Genomic DNA, 16,720 nt, shown 5'->3' on the forward strand with positions numbered 1-16,720 from the left:
TCAAAGGGACTTAGATCATTTTTTTCCGGACCCCCTTGTCTACCTAGCGGGGAATGGGTATATGGGTCTGTTAAATCTGGAGGAAAGTACTTTGCGATAAACAGGCATCTTATACAAAGGGTAGCAAGTAATGCTTTAGTCCGTTTAACGCTATAGATACTGGAATAAACTTCGGAAAGTATCTTGCGATAGACAAGCATCTTATCCAAAGGGTAGCAAGTAATGCTTTAGTCCGTTTAACGCTAATAGATACTGGAATAAACTCCGGAAAGTATCTTGCGATAGACAAGCATCTTATCCAAAGGGTAGCAAGTAATGCTTTAGTCCGTTTAACGCTAATAGATACTGGAATAAACTCCGGAAATTATCTTGCGATAGACAAGCATCTTATCCAAAGGGTAGCAAGTAATGCTTTAGTCCGTTTAACGCTATAGATACTGGAATAAACTCCGGAAAGTATCTTGCGATAGACAAGCATCTTATCCAAAGGGTAGCAAGTAATGCTTTAGTCCGTTTCACGCTATAGAAACTGGAATAAACTCCGGAACGTATCTTGCGATAGACAAGCATCTTATCCAAAGGGTAGCAAGTAATGGTTTAGTCCGTTTAAGCTATAGATGCTGGAATAAACTCCTGTGTTCCTGGGTTGGATCTCTTCTGACCTCCCAAGATGGGCATAGAGAGCATTTTTGCTGCGTCTTCTATCCATTATATCTATTTTTCCCTTCACTCGTGCTGGGTGGGGATCCTGACCTCCCATAGTGGGCAGGGAGGTACTTACTGTGTCTTCTATACCCCTATATCTGTTTTCCAACATGATTTCTGTCTGTTTTGGAATGAGATTACCGTTGCTGGAAGGAAACAGTCAAATGTATAGTAAGGGTTTTGGTAGATGGATTGTTTTTCTTGTTAATCATCTATCTGTTATTATTATTATTATTATTATTATTATTATTATTATTATTATTATTATTATTATTATTATTATTATTATTATTATTATTATTATTATATTTTTTTTTTTTTTTTTTTTTTTTTTTTTTTTTTTTACATATGATTTGTAAATATTTGAGTGTGTCCCTCTTTGTGGGGACCTGTGTTTGTGTCAGGATGAGACATTTAGATATTCTCAAACTAAGTACACTGATGGTGTGCTCTTGAAATCTACAACTGTGGCCTTGTGGTATGACACAATGTCTTTGGATCTGCAGGTTCTCTGTTCGAGTCCCGTTGTGGACTGCACAAAGTTGAGCCATTGGAATAGGCCTTTATTCACATTCTCTCAGTGTATTCAGATAAAAAATGAGTACCTGATTGGTAACAGTGTTGTCTCTGTTGAAAAAAAAAATGAAATAACGCCATACAGGCGTTATATCTTATTCTACCTGTTAAGTTTTGCTGTTGGCTTGGGACCTTTTGTAAAGCACTCTAAGCCCGTTTATTAGTGAATATTGCGTTATATAAAAGTAAACCTTTTTTCATATTTAATGAGATTATAGTCTCTTAAATGTGATTGCTGCTGAAGTCATCTTTAGTGAACAAACCCCATCTTAAGTACACGTACTTTTGTTAATTGACTCCTTTGTCACACTGTGCCATGAGTTCTGGGTGGGGTACCTGACCTCCTATAGTGGACAGGGAGGCTCGTACTGTGTCTTCTATCCTTTATCTGTTTTCCAACATGCTTTCTGTCTTTATCTTTGGATGAGATTACATGGTTTTGTCCTGGACCTGGCGGGAAGGAAAACAGTAAAAAATGTGTAGTTAGAGTTTTGGGAGATTACATTTTTTGTCTTGTAAATCATCTCTCTGTTATGCTCTGTAACTGGGTGGGGTTCCCGACCTCTCATAGCGGGCAGGGAGGTACTTGCTGTGTCTTCTATCCCCTTTTTCTGTTTTCCAACTTGCTTTCTGTTTTTCTCTTGGAATGAGATTACTTGGGTTTTGCCCTGGCCCTGGCCGGAGTCCTTGGAGGGAAACAGTCAAATGTATGGTTATTGTGTTGGGAGATGAAGACCGAAGGGCTAGCGCTCAGGTGGTCGCTGGTTCTGATAAGTAAGTGTTGGGAGATGATATTTTTTTCTTTGTAAATCATCTCTCTGTTATTAATTGTTATATTTGTTATTTTGAATGTGTAATGTTAACATTGAGTGTATTCCTCTTATTGGAATCTTGTGCTGGTGTCTGGATGATACTTTTAGGTGATCTCAAACTAAGTCGCTTTGATAGTGTACTCTTGGAATCTACATCTGTTTCCCATTTGAACCAATTCCCCTTTGTCTTCCCTTTTCTTGAGTGCTTTAATTTTAATTCTAGAACTTTTTACTATCCAATTTTCTTCCCTTTTTTTTTTACTGGTGCTGATATGACCTTAATGTGTTGCAAGCGCCATAAATAACCCTTAAAACATACACTCAAAAAATAAACAAACAAAACAAAACAACCGAAACATGTGCCATGAGTTCTGAATATGAAAGATGGATTTAGATTTTGTGAGACATAATATAATTTTTCCTTGTAGGCCCCTATACAATCTCTCGATTATATATATATTGATCATGCTAAGTAATTGTGTCTAATATGCTTTACTTGTAAACCATCTCTGAGTTGATATCTTGTGGAAGGGTCAGTGAGTAGGACATATTTGTGGCTCCAGGCTAGCAAGGATAATAATATTAATATGCTACTCTTGTAGCCACTTTTAATCACTGTAGTTGTGGAGTTGAAGTCGTCCCTTTTATCTTACATGTTTTCTTTGGTGCTTGATAGCTATAGTTAAATCTTTTGGCAACTCTATCACCTTTTACTGGTGCTGAAATGACCTAAAGTGTCATTGGTGGTAAATCACCTAAAACCAACCAATCAAATTGGTTTGGCCCGATTTTCATTGAGAAAAAGAGGGCGGGAAAGAGATGGATAAATAGCTAGATAGATAGCTAGCTTGTTTGCTAGCTAGCTAGATAGATAGATAGATAGATGGATGGATAGATGGATGGATAAATAGATATAGAGTTAGACAGATAGATAGAGATGTAGAGAGATAGATAAATAGATAGAGATCTAGAGAGATAGATAGAGAAAAAGAGAGAAACAGAAAGACGGAGAGAGAGATAGACAGCACACACACACACACACACACACACACACACACACACACATATATATATATATATATATATATATATATAAAAGAGAGAGAGAGAGAGAGAGAGAGAGAGAGAGAGGAGAGAGAGAGAGAGAGAGAGAGAGAGAGAGAGAGAGGGTGGGGTGGGGGGGGGGGGGGGGGGGGGTGTGACTGAAACATAGACCCCACCATCGGGTCATCACCAGTTTCCAAACCAATGTCGATACGTTTTGCCATCCATACCTAAAATGCCCTACACATCGTTCTCGCTGCTTTCCCCGTATTATCTAATCTATAGACAGAGAAGATGCACCAATGGGCGCTGATTACGCTTAATGCACACAGACCAAAGAGATGCCCCTCTCTATAATCTCTAGATGGATGGGCTGTTTGCCCTCAGTGGACTGGCAGTTAAACCTAACTCAAGGTCTGTCTGCTCTTCAGTACTCTGAAAAAAAAAAAAGAAAATCAAATTTTGGCGAAATAAAAATTCGTCTTTCAAATATTGACCGATTAGAATGACCCCCGTCTTGTCGAAAATTCTAAAACCTGGGACTTCAATGCAGTCCCAGGTTTGAGGGTTTTTGACAAGATGAGGGTTATTTTAAACGGTCGATATTTGAAGGACGAGTTTACTTGTAAATTTTTCAAGAATATATCACTGCAGTTGTCTGCCTTGCACCGACCAATCTCTATTCTCATTTTGTAAATGTTGATGCTCGAAACTCGAAGGAATATAAATAACAATGTGAAATTGAATGTAAGCTTCAATTTAATAAACGAAAACTGTTATTTGGACGTTTCGGGTTTTCCCTTTATCAACAAAACACGACGAATGAAACACTATAGACGAAAGAGAAACGTCCACATTATCTGAACCTGTTTTCGTTTATTAACTTGAAGCTTACATAATTCGATTTCACATAGTTATTTATTCTCATTTTGGCTAGAAAGCAGTTAACTTCAAAATGTCAGTCGATTGAAATGACCTTGATTATATCAACAAGTGTCAAACCTGAGTCTTCATAAACCTTTAATTTGAATTTGATTGCAGAAAGATTGCAGAAAGATCAGAATATGGCTGCTAGATTGGTGATGTCATCAAAACGTGACTGTCCTATTTCCCCTAATCTGGAAATTCTTCATTGGCTGCCAGTGAAGCAGCGGATTGAGTTCAAGATTTTATGTTTTTGTTATATCTCCTTTCATGGCCTGTCACCACCCTATTTAAATGATCTTGTATCTCATTATATACCTTGTAGATTGCTAAGATCTAATAATAGTACGCTTCTTATGACAGAAGTACCCTCTAAGTCTTTGTTTCACAACTCCTTCATAGTGACTGCGCCTAGGTTGTGGAATTCCCTTTCATGTAATACCCAAAAAAAAAAACAAAAAAAAAAACAAAAAAAAAAAAAAAACCCCACAAAAAACGTATACATTTCCTTTAAAAAGAAAATGAAAACCGAATTATTTAGAAGAGCTTGTTTTGATAATTAATATGCTTTATCTTTTAATTTAGGGTAGATGGTATAGTAATGTGTATGTAAAGAGTTTGCGTTGGTTGTGAAGAAGTTTCCGCCTGTGGGTTTAAGTGTCGGGTGCGTCGGCGCTTTAATGTGTATGCTGGTTTATATTATAGCCTGGGTGATTATTAAGCGCCATAGAGCACTTGTCAGTGGATTAATGAGCGCTATAGAAATAAGTATATTATTATTATTATTATTATTATTATTATTATTTATTATATATTATTATTATTATTATTATTATATTATTATTATTATTATTATTATTTTTATTTATTATTATTATTATTATTATTATTATTATTATTATTATTATTATTATTATTATTATTATTATTATTATTATTATTATTATTATTAGTATTATTATTATCATCATCATTATTATTATTATTATTATTATTTATTATTATTATTATTATTATTATTATTATTATTATATTATTATATTATCATCATCATCATCATATCATGATGTTGATGATGATGATGATGAATATCATCATCATTATTATTATTATTATTATTATTATCATTATTATTATTATTATTATTATTATTATTATTATTATTATTATTTATTATTATTATTATTATTATTATTATTATTATTATTATTATTATTATTATTATTATTATATTATTATTATTATTATTATTATTATTATTATTATTATTATTATTATATTATTATTATTATTATTATTATTATTATTATTATTTTATATTATTATTATTATTTAAATTTTCGGGCAAGCTGAGGAACCATTTTAACTATTGATATTTAAAGCAAAAGTTTTCAGGCCAAAGTGATTAAAAAGAGGTCTCAATAGATAAACCTTCTCAAAGTCCCAGGTTTGAAAGTTTTTGCTAAGCGAGGGTAAATTAAATCGATCGATATTTGAAGGACGAGTTTTCTGACCAAATTTCTAAATATGTATTTTTCCAGATCACGGGTGAATTGTCTAATACAATGATTGTAAAGCGCCTAGACCTCGTTATATTGATTGAGATGTTAGGTAACAACATTACTATTGCCAAAACAAAACCTAGTTTCATTTCCGTAAGGTCATGACCCGGAAAGACTCTTTAAAAAATAATGAATGGAACTCATCAGCTTCGAGTTAAAATTATCTTCATCAAGAATGGCCGTGTCATAACATTCTTTGCAGAAAACCTAAAATATATAAGATAAAATGTACCTTTCTACCACCATTCCTGGCTATCGTCGTTTTGGAGCATTCCGTTTCCATGGTAACCGCGCATGTTATCAAGATGATGGACTGGTGGCACCAGTATCATATATCACCATCACGTGACCTTAGAACTTTTGTAAGGGTAATTGGTTAATCATAATGGACATGCATAATAATGTTATTACTATTAGCACACCCGTGCTTAGAATGTCTGGGGTGAAGGTCGTGGCAAGGACACGTGACTGAAAAGTATCGGCGGTCCGATGTAGATAGAAAACGTGGTCCGAATATTGTTAGTCGATTTGAAGTATATAAGCTTTCATCTTTGACTATCAATTAAGTTTGTTGATATATTTCAGTATGGATACCAATTTTATAGCCATGTAAGCATATTATGACTGATTAACTCTTTACGATGGTTAACCCTTAATGGAATAAAATACGTTTGTCTCAAATCATAATTTCAAGAATAGTTAATCTGATTGTAAATACAGGCTAAGTATTCACAAAGAAAGAAGTTCTTTCTGGGCTTCAATCGCATCCTTATGATTGTTACCTTGGTAAAAACATAATTTGAATCCAAATCAGAATAGAAGCAAACGCCACAATAAAAGGGTTAAGTGAAATGTTCTTGTTTTATTTCCACTCCAGTACTTGCACCAAATCGTTGCCTGCACTAACCAGTGAGATATCAATAGATAAATGACTAAGAAACAGGTGTGAGCTAGTGTTTAGTTTAGCATTTGGGCATTGAATAATTGTATACCACGAAACGTTGTCTCTATAGTTAGCTACAAGTGCCATTGTGCAAGGGAAAAAAAAAAGAAATATATTCTTTTTCTGCTTTAAAAAAAAAGAGATTTTGAATTCGTGAATTTTAATTGTAATATCATTCAGTAACACTCAACAGCAGAGTGTATTTTCATGATTCATTTTCTTTCAGTGTGAGTTTGGATAGGATGGATGAGTGTTGTAGCAGTTACAAGACCAATTCCGCCGTACTCTTGGAAAAACCCATATTTACAAATTTGTCCAGACAACTCAAATATCGATCGATTTGAATAACCCTCATCTTGGCAAAATATCTCAAACCTGGGACTTCACGAAGTCTACAAGTTTTGTAGCGGTTACAAGACCAATGGACGGTAGGATTAGCTCGGATTTTTAAATCCTAAATCATCCAACATTCATTTCTATCTGAGTTTCGATGGGATTGAAAAAAATTGTAACATCTACAAGATCAATGGAGGACAAGATTAGCTATGATTTCTCAAGAGCATCATCCAACATTCATTTCTTTCTGTTTGAGTTTAGGTGGGATGGACGAGTTTTGTAGCAGTTACAAGACCAATGGACGGTAAGATTAGCTCGGATTTCTCAATAACATCTTCCAACATTCATTTCTTTCTGTTTGAGTTTTGGACAGGATGGGCGAGTTTTATAGCGGTTACAAGACATACCAATGAACGGTAGGATTAGCCGTATTATAAAATCCTAAATCATCCAACGTTCACTTCTCTCTGAGTGAGTTCGGATATGATGGACGAGTTTTGTAGCAGTTACAAGATCAATGGACGACAAGATTAGCTCGGATTTCTCAACAACATCATCCAATATGGGACGCTTTACTCAATTTAACCGGATGAATTTACCCTGCAATCAACAGTGGACGCCCTGGTAAGTAATGTAGAATTTGATTCATTAAATGCTGTTTATTAATGAATAGGAATACTGACAAAGCGCATTAATTTAATACGGTTTCACTGTGAATTATATTTGTTCTATGCAACACATCACTTTCAGAAAGTTTGAATCCTCGGGCTTTGAATAATAATAATAATAATAATAATAATAATAATAATAATAATAATAATAATAATCATAATAATAATAATAATAATAGTAATAAAACAACAATAAAAAGACCAACACCTCCCCCCAAATAACACACAAAACAAAAACAAAAACAAAAACAAAAACAAACAAACAATCAAAAAAACCCCCCAACAAAATAACCCCACCCCCAAAAAACAAACAAACCCCAAACAAACAAACAAACAAACAAACAAACAAAACAAATAACCAAAATAAAAGCCAACAAGACCAAAAATAAAAATAAAAATAAAAAACAAAGTAGAAAACAAAATAAACAAAAAAAAAATACAAATAGCAAAAAATAAATCAATCAAACAAACAAAAAGAAACCAACAAAAAACAAACAAATCTAAACAAAACAAAACAAAACACATAAGAACAAAGCAAAATCCTAAAAAAACATATTTTTGAAAATATTTATCTATCCCAATTTAATCTAATCGTCAGTCTTCACAACCAATCTTTACTGGCATGGATTGTGTGAACTTAATGGGCTGACGGGTGGTGATCTGGTTTGGAGGATCGTCAAGGAGAAGGGTAGATTTAACGCACTTAAAAAAAACAAAAAAACAAAACCCACACAACACGTAGACGCGACAAGATAGTTATAAGTTTAGCCAAAAAACTCGGTCTTCAAATATCGATAGGTGACCCTTATCTTTGCCACAAAAAAACGAAAAAAAACAAAAACAAAACAAAACAAAAAAACAAACATAAAAAAACACAACAGTAACAACAACAACAACAAAAAAGAAAACCCAAACAAAACGACAAAAAACTCTCAAACTTTGGGAATGTTTTGGCTGTCTAGTTGAAAAGATGAGGGTCATTTTAATCGATCGATATAATTTGAAGGACGAGTTTTCTGTCCAAAATTTTAAATACGTTTTTTTTTCTTTTCCAAAGTGCGCCAACCAGAGATGTGGTGTTTTGCACGTGGTGAACCGCCGGTGTTACGCCCTGAAGAGGCCACCTGGCAATGATGATGAAGAGCGCAAGATTATCTCATGAAATCCGAGAATAGAGTGGGGCAAGAGAACTTGAAGAAATTTGAGTTTTATATTTATTTATTTTTTGTTTTGTTTTTGTTTTAAAGGGTTTTACTGCGTTTGTATGACATTAAAGTCATATCAGCGCCAGCAAAAAGGAAGAAAATAGTAAAAAGTTCGCGAATTACAATTAAAACACCCAAGAAAAGGTAAGTCAAAGGGAAACTAGATCAAATAGGAAACATGTAGATTCCAAAAGCACACAATCAGAGTACTTAGTTTGAGATCATCTAAAAGTCTCACACAAGCCTGACATAAGCACAGGCCCCCACTAAGAGGAATGTTTACGAATCATAAATTAAATAAGATGTGAACAAAACATGTATAGTTAGAATTTTGGGAGATGATATTTTTTGTCTTGTAAATCATCTCTCTGTTATGCACCAATAGGATCACTTGTTTCCTTGAACACTTCTAAAGACAACTCACTAGGCCGTCCTAAAAATGACGTCAAAATATGGGTCTTAGTGGGTCTTCGCGTAGCCATCGTTAACTTATCGCCTGACACTGACCAAAAAATGACGTCAAAAGGCCAGTCTTTGGCCACAAAGAAAGCAAATTGTGAGTTGTATTCAATAGTTCAACCAATGGGACCACTTGTTTCCATAAGCACTACTAACGATAACTCATTAGGGGGTCCAAAAACCAAATAAAGACGTCAAAATGCCAGTCCTTTTGGGTTCAGTGTCAGGCTATAACTTAACAATGGCTACGGTCTTAGTGTCAGGCTATTAGCGATGGGTATGTTCAGATTCACCCCGACTTAACATCATTTTAAGGGACTGGTCACTAATATGGAACTTAAATTGAAACAATTAGATGCCGTCCTCTGGAATAACACTTACTTATTTAAAAAAGTGGCCAGAAAACTCGTCCTTCAAATAGCGACCTAATTAGATGACCCTTATCTTGGCAAAAACTCTCAAACCTGGGAATCTTTCAGAGACCTCGCCGAGATCCCAGATTTGAGAGTTTTTGCCAAGATGAGGGTCATTTAGATCGATCATATTTGAAGGACGAGTTTTATGGCCAAATTTTTTAATGGGGTGGGGTCGGATTAGCGGTGTACCCCAAGGAAGCGTATTGGGACCACTTTTATTTCTTTTATATACGTCTAAACGATTTACCATAAATTCAGCCTGCAAACTGTTTGCAGACGATACAAAGATCTATAGTACAACTGAACATCATAACATTCTACAAAATGATATATTTTCACTTTTCAAATTTGGATTTTAATGTTTCGAAATGTAAAGTATTACTTATAGGAAAAAATAATCCATGTCATAATTATTTTACCGATACTTCTATGTCAAATCTACTTTCCGTTGTGCCTTATGAAAAAGATGTGGGAGTTACTTTTGATTCACATTTGAATTTTGATGTACATAGACATAATTGTGTAAGCCGTGCAAACAGAATGATGGAAATAATATATAGAACCTTTATAAGTCTTGATAAAACCATATTTTTGTATTTGTATAAATCGCTCGTTCGACCAATTCTAGAATAAAGAAAATTGCATCTGGAGCCCATTATATAAAAGACAATCTATTAGTATTGAAAGTGTACAGAGGAGAGCTACCAAAAAGATTTATGCGATACAGTATTTATCTTATAAGGAAAGGTTAGAATTTCTTGACTTACCAAGTTTGAAATATAGAAGAATTCGTGGGAATTTAATTCAGGTTTATAGATTGGTACATAGTCTGGATAGGATAGACTTTTATGATTTTTTTTCATATTCTAATATTACTTTTACTAGAGGGGACAAGTTTAAGATTTTTGTCACTAGATGGAAAACAAACATAAGACAAAACTGGTTCGGTATTCATATTGTCCAGAAATGGAACAATTTGAAATTTGAAACAAAGAATGCAAAATCTATGGATTATTTCAAGGTGTTAGTAGGCAGGGAATTATATGATGGGAGATTTATATATGACGAATAATACGTGTATGCACTGCTGGTGACATGGCTTTCAATCTTGTATGTATATTTTATGAATTGTTACCTAATTATGGTTATCTTCTATATGCGTGCGCGCGCGCGCGCGTGTGTGTGTGTGTGTGTGTGTGTGTGTGCTTTGCATGTCATGGTTAAAGATATATGTTTGTACATCACATATACATGAGTGCATTTAATTTGAAATACTATCTTTACCACGTGTATCATTATTTTAATCTTTAATCAATAGATTTATAGCAGTACTATTAATATTAAGGGCATTCAAGGGATTTGATCCTATTTTGCCCTAAACCATATGTTATGTTAAAAATAAATATATGGGTAAATGGACAGAAAAAAAGAAATAGATAAATTAGAGAATAAATAAATAATCATAACTTGATCAAAATAGTATATTATTATAAACACATGCAAGTTATTTTACAGGAAACAAAATAAATAAAATATAAAAATAAGTCAAAGCTGACTAACATTGAAAAATAAGGCATCGAACACAGACAATGACAGAAAAACATTTCTAGGGGGAAAAAAATCCACGTTCCTCAAATAACATGTGTACGAGTAAGTCAACAGGTCATTGAAAAATAACTCATCGAAATATTCAAATAAATAACATATATTTATACAAATAGGTCAAGCGTCACTAACATTGAAAATTAAGTCATTAAACACAGAGACTGAGACAGAAAAACATTTCTAAAGAAAATAAAAAAAAGAAAAAAAGAAAAAAAAAAAAAGAAAAAAAGGTGGAGGTGCTATAACAGGCCAAGGATCGTGGAATCACCATCGCCGCAATCTTTAAAAAGAATATTTTCCTATTTTCAAAATGAAAAAAAAAGTGTTAAGTCAGTCAACAAATTAACTGTATTCAGTATTTCGGTCAATAGGGAGGGAGAGGGGGGTGGGGGGGGGGGGGGGGGGGGGGAGGATTTCTAACAACGAGATAGACACAAAACAAATTATATTCAACAGTTATTTCCGGTTGTTACACAAGTCGCCATTAACGTTCAGTTAAGTGAGCTAGCCTGCTACCCTGTGGGACTCTGAAAAAACACATTTATTTTTTTAAAATTTGGCCATTAAAATCGTTTTTCAAATATCGATCTATCAAAATGCCCCCCATTTTATCAACGACACTCAAACCGGTGTGTCTTTTTTACGAAACCCGCCGAAACCCGCCGAAACCCGCCGAAACCCGCCGAAACCCGCCGAAACCCGCCGAAACCCGATGAAACCCGACAAAGTTATGGGAAGTAGGTGGCTGTGGGGAGTGAACCTAGAACTCAGGGAAGTGTACACCATTGGGGAGTGAACCTGGGACTGGGTTTCGGCGGGTTTCGTAAAAAAGAACCAGTGCTTTTTTACGAAACCCGCCGAAACCCGCCGAAACCCGGCGAAACCCGACAATATACAGCAAAGTTATGGGAAGTAGACAACTGTGGGGAGTGAACCCGAGACTCAGGGAAGTGTACACCAGTCGGGAGTGAACCTGAGACTAAGTTTATCGGCCGGTTTCGGCGGGTTTCGTAAAAAAGAATTAGTGCTTTATTACGAAACCCGCCGAAACCCGCCGAAACCCGACAATATCCGGCAAAGTTATGGGAGTTTGGCAACAGTGGGGGGTGATCCTGGGAGTCAGGGAATTGCACACCAGTGGGGAGTTAACCTGGGACTGTGTAAAAAGGATATCAGTGGGAAATAAACCTGGGACTAAAGGGACATGGATACCATTGAAAGTTGAAGCCGGATATGGGAATTGAGTACCAGAGGAGAATGAACCTGACACTATAGAAGGTGGGCGCCAGTGGGGAGTGAACCTGGGATTCAGGGAATTGCACACCAGTGGGGAGTTAACCTGGGATTGTGTAAAAAGGATATCAGTGGGAAATAAACCTGGGACTAAAGGGAGATGGATACCATTGAAAGTTGAAGCCGGATATGGGAGTTGAGTACCAGAGGAGAATGAACCTGACACTATAGAAGGTGGGCGCCAGTGGGGAGTGAACCTGGGATTCAGGGAATTGCACACCAATTGGGAGTTAACCTTGGACTGTGGGAGATGGATAACTGTGGGTATCCGAGCCGAACTATAGGAGTTGGGTGCCAGAGGAGAATGAACCTGACACTATAGAAGGTGGGCGCCAGTGGGGAGTGAACCTGGGATTCAGGGAATTGCACACCAGTGGGGATTTAACCTGGGAATATGTAAAAAGGATATCAGTGGAAAATAAACCTGGTACTAAAGGGAGATGGATACCATTAAAATTTGAAGCTTGGTATGAGAGTTTGGTACCAGAGGAGAATGAACCTGACACTAAAGGAGGTGGGCGCCAGTGGGGAGTGAACCTGGGACTATGTAAAAAGGATATCAGTGGGAAATAAACCTGGGACTAAAGGGAGATGAATACCATTGAAAGTTGAAGCCGGATATGAGAGTTTGGTACCAGAGGAGAATGAACCTGACACTATAGGAGGTGGGCGCCAGTGGGAGTGAACCTGGGACTATGTAAAAAGGATATGAGTGGGAAATAAACCTGGGACTAAAGGGAGATGAATACCATTGAAAGTTGAAGCCGGATATGAGAGTTTGGTACCAGAGGAGAATGAACCTGACACTATAGGAGGTGGGCGCCAGTGGGGAGTGAACCTGGGACTATGTAAAAAGGATATGAGTGGGAAATAAACCTGGGACTAAAGGGAGAAGGATACCATTGAAAGTTGAAGCCGGATATGGGAGTTGAGTACCAGAGGAGAATGAACCTGACACTATAGGAGATGGGCGCCAGTGTGGAGTGAACCTGGGACTCAGGGAAGTGCACACCAATTTGGAGTTAACCTGGGACTGTGGGAGATGGATAACTGTGGGTATCCGAGCCGAACTATAGGAGTTGGCTACCAGAGGAGAATAAACCTGACACTATAAAAGGTGGGCGCCAGTGGGGAGTGAACCTGGGAGTCAGGGAATTGCACACCAGTGGGGAGTTAACCTGTGAATATCTAAAAAAGAATATCCGTGGGAAATAAATCCGGCTTCAACTCCCAATGGTATCCATCTCCCTTTAGTCCCAGATTTATTTCCTACTGATATCCTTTATACATATTCCCAGGTTAACTCCCCACTGGTGTGCAATTCCTGAGTCCCAGGTTCACTCCCCACTGGCGCCCACCTCCTATAGTGTCAGGTTCATTCTCCTCTGGTACCAAGCTTTCATATCCGGCTTCAACTTTCAATGGTATCCATCTCCCTTTAGTCCGAGGTTTATTTCCCACTGATATCCTGTTTACATAGTCCCAGGTTCACTCCCCACTGGCGCCCACCTCCTATAGTGTCAGGTTCATTCTCCTCTGGTACCAAACTCTCATATCCGGCTTCAACTTTCAATGGTATTCATCTCCCTTTAGTCCCAGGTTTATTTCCCACTCATATCCTTTTTACATAGTCCCAGGTTCACTCCCCACTGGCGCCCACCTCCTATAGTGTCAGGTTCATTCTCCTCTGGTACCAAACTCTCATATCCGGCTTCAACTTTCAATGGTATTCATCTCCCTTTAGTCCCAGGTTTATTTCCCACTCATATCCTTTTTACATAGTCCCAGGTTCACTCCCCACTGGCGCCCACCTCCTATAGTGTCAGGTTTCTCTCTCCTCTGGTACCCAACTACCAAATCCGGCTTTAACTCCCAATGGTATCCACCTCCCTTTAGTCCCAGATTTATTTCCTACTGATATCCTTTTTACATAGTCCCAGGTTCACTCCCCACTGGCGCCCACCTCCTATAGTGTCAGGTTCATTCTCCTCTGGTACCAAACTCTCATATCCGGCTTCAACTTTCAATGGTATTCATCTCCCTTTAGTCCCAGGTTTATTTCCCACTCATATCCTTTTTACATAGTCCCAGGTTCACTCCCCACTGGCGCCCACCTCCTATAGTGTCAGGTTCATTCTCCTCTGGTACCAAACTCTCATATCCGGCTTCAACTTTCAATGGTATTCATCTCCCTTTAGTCCCAGGTTTATTTCCCACTGATATCCTTTTTACATAGTCCCAGGTTCACTCCCCACTGGCGCCCACCTCCTATAGTGTCAGGTTCATTCTCCTCTGGTACCAAACTCTCATATCCGGCTTCAACTTTCAATGGTATTCATCTCCCTTTAGTCCCAGGTTTATTTCCCACTCATATCCTTTTTACATAGTTCCAGGTTCACTCCCCACTGGCGCCCACCTCCTATAGTGTCAGGTTCATTCTCCTCTGGTACCAAACTCTCATATCCGGCTTCAACTTTCAATGGTATTCATCTCCCTTTAGTCCCAGGTTTATTTCCCACTGATATCCTTTTTACATAGTCCCAGGTTCACTCCCCACTGGCGCCCACCTCCTATAGTGTCAGGTTTCTCTCTCCTCTGGTACCCAACTACCAAATCCGGCTTTAAGTCCCAATGGTATCCACCTCCCTTTAGTCCCAGATTTATTTCCTACTGATATCCTTTTTACATAGTCCCAGGTTCACTCCCCACTGGCGCCCACCTCCTATAGTGTCAGGTTCATTCTCCTCTGGTACCAAACTCTCATATCCGGCTTCAACTTTCAATGGTATTCATCTCCCTTTAGTCCCAGGTTTATTTCCCACTGATATCCTTTTTACATAGTCCCAGGTTCACTCCCCACTGGCGCCCACCCCCTATAGTGTCAGGGTCATTCTCCTCTGGTACCAAACTTTCATATCCGGTTTCAACTTTCAATGGTATCCATGTCCCTTTAGTCCAAGGTTTATTTCCCACTGATATCCTGTTTACATAGTCCCAGGTTCACTCCCCACTGGCGCCGACCCCCTATAATGTCAGGTTCATTCTCCTCTGGTACCAAACTTTCATATCCGGTTTCAACTTTCAATGGTATCCATGTCCCTTTAGTCCCAGGTTTATTTCCCACTCATATCCTTTTTACATAGTCCCAGGTTCACTCCCCACTGGCGCCCACCTCCTATAGTGTCAGGTTCATTCTCCTCTGGTACCAAACTCTCATATCCGGCTTCAACTTTCAATGGTATTCATCTCCCTTTAGTCCCAGGTTTATTTCCCACTCATATCCTTTTTACATAGTCCCAGGTTCACTCCCCACTGGCGCCCACCTCCTATAGTGTCAGGTTCATTCTCCTCTGGTACCAAACTCTCATATCCGGCTTCAACTTTCAATGGTATTCATCTCCCTTTAGTCCCAGGTTTATTTCCCACTCATATCCTTTTTACATAGTTCCAGGTTCACTCCCCACTGGCGCCCACCTCCTATAGTGTCAGGTTCATTCTCCTCTGGTACCAAACTCTCATATCCGGCTTCAACTTTCAATGGTATTCATCTCCCTTTAGTCCCAGGTTTATTTCCCACTGATATCCTTTTTACATAGTCCCAGGTTCACTCCCCACTGGCGCCCACCTCCTATAGTGTCAGGTTTCTCTCTCCTCTGGTACCACAACTACCAAATCCGGCTTTAAGTCCAATGGTATCCACCTCCCTTTAGTCCCAGATTTATTTCCTACTGATATCCTTTTTACATAGTCCCAGGTTCACTCCCCACTGGCGCCCACCTCCTATAGTGTCAGGTTCATTCTCCTCTGGTACCAAACTCTCATATCCGGCTTCAACTTTCAATGGTATTCATCTCCCTTTAGTCCCAGGTTTATTTCCCACTGATATCCTTTTTACATAGTCCCAGGTTCACTCCCCACTGGCGCCCACCCCTATAGTGTCAGGGTCATTCTCCTCTGGTACCAAACTTTCATATCCGGTTTCAACTTTCAATGGTATCCATGTCCCTTTAGTCCAAGGTTTATTTCCCACTGATATCCTGTTTACATAGTCCCAGGTTCACTCCCCACTGGCGCCGACCCCCTATAATGTCAGGTTCATTCTCCTCTGGTACCAAACTTTCATATCCGGTTTCAACTTTCAATGGTATCCATGTCCCTTTAGTCCCAGG

Source organism: Berghia stephanieae, chromosome 4 (assembly GCF_034508935.2).
Source record: "Berghia stephanieae isolate SIO BIC M18660-M18661 chromosome 4, UCSD_Bste_1.3, whole genome shotgun sequence".
Lineage (NCBI taxonomy): Eukaryota > Metazoa > Mollusca > Gastropoda > Nudibranchia > Aeolidiidae > Berghia > Berghia stephanieae.